This window comes from Falco rusticolus, chromosome Z, assembly GCF_015220075.1.
Source record: "Falco rusticolus isolate bFalRus1 chromosome Z, bFalRus1.pri, whole genome shotgun sequence".
NCBI lineage: Eukaryota > Metazoa > Chordata > Aves > Falconiformes > Falconidae > Falco > Falco rusticolus.
Genome location: NC_051210.1, coordinates 81166800 through 81171100, shown reverse-complemented (window position 1 = coordinate 81171100; position 4301 = coordinate 81166800). Strand labels below are relative to the sequence as shown.

At 58.6% G+C, this 4301-nt stretch overlaps 1 long non-coding RNA gene across 3 annotated transcripts in view; it reads left to right on the top strand.

Annotated features, from left to right (window-relative positions):
* Window positions 1–236: 236 nt before the first annotated feature.
* Window positions 237–4301, top strand: part of LOC119141885 — a 58078-nt gene continuing 54013 nt past the window's right edge. For 2 of the 3 annotated variants that reach the window (XR_005102076.1, XR_005102078.1), the window contains exons 1-2: window positions 237–308; window positions 1321–1400. This is a non-coding gene — a long non-coding RNA (uncharacterized LOC119141885). Of the gene's footprint in view, window positions 309–1320; window positions 1405–4301 lie in introns of all 3 variants that reach the window. The other variant, XR_005102077.1, reaches the window with a different exon arrangement.

Sequence of the window (4301 nt, the reverse complement as noted above, 5' to 3'; positions counted from 1 at the left end):
CCCGCGCCGGTCCCACGTGGCAGCGCCCGGCGCCCCGACGGGGCGGGCGGGACGGCGGGACCCCTCGTCCCTCCCCCCCCCCCCCGCCCCTCCCCGGTGACCCCCCCCCCCCCCCCGGCGGGGGTGGGACCGCCCCGGGCTGCGGCGGCGGGGGCGGCGGCGGAGGGGGGGCGAGCCGCGCTGAGGGGAGGGAGCGGGCTACCGACATCCGGGCCCTTCGCTCGCCGCCGCCGGGAGCCGCCGGGAGCCGCGGGTCAGCGCCGCCACCGCCGGACGGGGCGGGCGGGCAGGCGGCTGCCGGCACGCAGGTGGGTCCGTGTCCCTGTCGTGTGTGCGTGTGTCTGTGTGTGCCCCCCTCAGACGCCACCGCCCTGAGGGACGGCCACCTCCCCGAGGCACCGCCACCCCCCTGGGGTGCTGCCCGCCCTGAGGTGCCTGAGGTACCGCCGCCCCGTCCCGTCCCGCCGGCGGCGCCGTCGCTCCCCCCGGGGCTCCCTCCCTTTTAATTTCGTTTTAGACGGTAAGTTCCTTATTTTATTGCATCTTCCCAAAGCGCCCCATTTCCTCCCACCGGCATCCCCGTGGCGCGGCGGGGGGACGGCGACACACACGGGGTCCCTGGTTGCCGCCTTCACGGACGGGGGGAGCGGAGGGGTGCACCGGCGAAACGTGCCCCCCATCCCCCCCCCCCCCCCCCCCCCCCAGCTCCATTCCTCCCCGCCCTGCGTCGACCGTCCTGCGTGGGCAGGCGCCCCCCCCATCCCCCCATCCTCCCTTCCCCCCTCCCAGGGACCCGGCGAGGGCGCCCGGTTCTGCCGGCCGCATCCCGGAGAGGCAGCACCGCTCCCACCGCCGCTCCCAGGTCTACTGTCCCCACCCCCGTCCCTCTTTTTCTTCAATAATAATAATGATTATTTTTAAAATTTGTCGTTGATTAATTATTATTCTTCATTTTTATTGTTATTTTATTTATCGTGGCAAAACTTTTGCTGGAGTTCCTGCTGCCTGCGGTTGCTCACGCCGCAGCCGGCGCGCACGCAGACTGAGAGTATCAGCTTTTACTTCTAATTAAAGACAGGAGACAGGCTGTGGGGGGCGACCCCATCCCTTCTCCTCTGCACCTTCTACTGGGGGGGACAGGGACCAGGCGGCTCAGTTCCCCCCCGCGTTGGGGACTCCTCGATGGGTTTTTATTCCCGTTATTTCTCCGGCTTCTGCCTGAGCCCGCCTAAGGAGGCGGCTGTGGCTTGCGCAGGGGGTTTAAGGTGGCACCTCGGGCGAGGCGTTGTCACCGCTGATGCGTGTTACCGTGTCACTTAGGTTTGCCTGGCGCGATCCCCCTTCCCTGGATAACCCTGCATCCTGGCTCCCCGGCAGCAGCACCGAGCCTCGGAGATGCGGTACGTCTGCCAGCGCGTGGTCCTGCAGCGGGCAGGAGTGGGGCTGGCTGCCCTCTGAGCAGGCTGCCCGGGGGAGGGGGACCTGGGGGGCTGCCTGCATGCGAGGGACTAGTGAGCACCCCTGGGATGGGCTCAGCGTGGGGCGAGCATCCCTGGGGTGGGCTCAGTGCAGTGTGAGCATCCCTGGGACTGGCTCAGCGCGGGTGTGGGAAGTGTGGGGCGAGCATCCCTGGGACGGGTTCAGTGTGGGGTGAGCATCCCTGAGATGAGCTCAGTGTGGAGTGAGGATCCCTGAGACGGGCTCAGCCTGGGCGCAGAGAGCGTGGGGCGAGCTTCCCTGGGTTGAGCTCAGTGTGGGGCAAGCATCCATGGGGTGTGTTCATCCCAGGTATGGGGAGCATGGGGTGACCATCCCTGGAATGGGCTCAGCCTGGGTGCAGGGAGCGTGGGATGAGCATCCCTGGGATGGGCTTAGTGTGGGGCAAGCATCCCTGGGATGGCACAACCTGGGTGCAGAGAGCGTGGGCTAAGCATCCCTGGGGACAGGCTCAGTCCTGGTTCAGGGAGTGTGGGGAAAGCATCCCAGCCAGCGTGGGTGCATTGCCCCCTCCCGCACCACTGGCAGCAGTCCTACCATCCCCAAATGTCCCCTGGCCACACATGCTGTGCAGCAGGAGGGGGAGCTCGCACTGCGCTGGCTAAAGAGGGTGGGGAGCTGTGCAGGACAGAGGTCACCAGCCTGTGTGGGCTCCTGGGAGCCCCCCTCTGCCGCGTGCAAGGGGAACCCCCTTCCTCTGAACCCCCCTTTCCGCCAGCCCTCGCCGCAGCTCTGGCTCTGAATTTCCTCCAAGCCCTCCTTCCCATATTGTGCTATTGATTGCTGAGCTGAACTTCCTCCTGAAATCATTAAAGCTTAAAAAATTGATGGCACAATAGAGCCCTTTATTAGCCACATAACTTTTCTGGCTTTCTTCCTTTCTTCTTAATTTTTTTTTATTATTATTTTTTTTAATCAACACTAAAGGGCAGAGCCTGAGCTCAGATTTATGTTCTGTGTCCCTGTGAGAGCTGAGTAGCATGCCCTCCTCCACCCCAACTACCCATCAGCACAGCTGTGCTGGGCTATTTATTAGGAAAAATGGCAAAGGAGGAATCGATGTGTGCAGGTTTATTCTTTTCTTTTAATCTTAGCCTCCTCTCTTCGCAGCCTGCAGATAGGTCTATTTATTTCTGCTCTTATAAATAAAAATATTTGAACAGGGACTGTAATATTTTATTTCCTGTCGTGCTCATCCTTCGGTCTAACGGCAGCTGAGTTCTTGCTTGGTATTAACTTACCATTTTAGTAACAGTTGAGTTTTCCTAAAGGAAATCCCTCCGGGCCGGCCATTACTGTGTCATTGTGTAACACAGGAGAAAGATGGATTACCTGGATGGATCTCCACCAGTGTGACTTCTCCAAGTGACAGACTTCGGCTAATCCCCACTCCCCTTGCCATCGTTGGGATGGGTTTTATAGCTTCTAGGAAATATTTGCAGTATCTCCAGTGTGCGATTGTAAATACAGGTGCAGATTTGCCAGGTGGGACTGTTGGCAGCATGTGAAACCTCAGCTCCTGGAGTCAAGTCAGCCCCCTATGAGTTTTTCTTTAGCAGAGAATAAGAAGTTTTTACTTTTTCTGGTTATTCAGAGAGGTTTTGAGATGTGCTTTGAGTGTGTCTGGATAGAGAAGAAAGAAGGAAGGGAAAAAAGAATGTACATTTATGTGTGTGAGTGTGTATGGGCATAAAATAAATCACACAATTTCGAAGGCAATATAACATTTTGTTGAAGGATCCCTTAGTGATCCTGTGCCAGAGCAGGGACTGAAAGTCATGTAGAGGGGATGCTGCCTCGCTGCGTGGCCTTGGGCCAGTCATTTGTCTTTGCTGCAGTGTCAGTATCTCAGGAGTGTGGCTGCCTGCGCTACCCGTGTTTTCAGCTAGCCCTGTCTCAATGCTGCATGCTAGCCCCTTCAGCCTCACCATAATTTTCATGTGGCTCTTGCACCCTGTTATTTTTAGGGTGCTGTATCAGGGGTGAAACCCTTAGGTGTAAGGCATCCCCCCAAGAATGCTTCCTTCCTAGGACAGGAACAATAGTTGCATCCCTCTGCGCTCCTCATTTTTCAGAACATCAGCTTGGTTCTAGAGGGTAATGCTGACTGCCCTGCATGCCCCCTTTTTGTCATCGTTACAGAATATTTCATGCTGCTGCTGAAAATGATGAAGCTATAAAACAAGAATAGCTCTGAGGGGTTTATATTTGCAGATGACACCAAGCTGAGTGGTGCGGCTGGTGCCTGAGGGATGGGATGCCATCCAGAGGGACCTGGACAAGCTCGAGAAGTGGGCCTGTGTGAACCTCATGAGGTTCACCAAGGCCAAGTTCAAGGTTCTGCACCTTGGTCAGGGCAACCCCCAGTATCGGTGCAGGTGGATCTAGTCCAGCCCCCTGCCATGGGCAGGGACACCTTCAGCTGGATCAGGTTGCTCAGAGCCCGTCCAGCCTGGCCTTGGATGTTCCCAGGGATGGGCCATCGGGCACCTCTCTGGGCCGCCTGTGCCAGTGTCTCACCACCCTCAGCGTAAAACATTTCTTCCGTCTAGTCTGAATCCCTCCTCGCTGAGTTTAAAACCATGCCCCTTGTCCTGTCGCGACAGGCCCTGCTAAAAACTCTGTCCCCATCTTTCTCCTAAGCCCCCTCTAAGTGCTGGAAGGCTGCAGTAAGGTCTCCCCGGAGCCTTCTCCTCTCCGGGCTGGACAACCCCAGCTCTCCCAGCCTGTCCTCCCAGCAGGGGTGCCCCGGCCTCTGACCATCCCCGTGGCCTCCTCTGGCCCTGCTCCAGCAGGTCCATGTC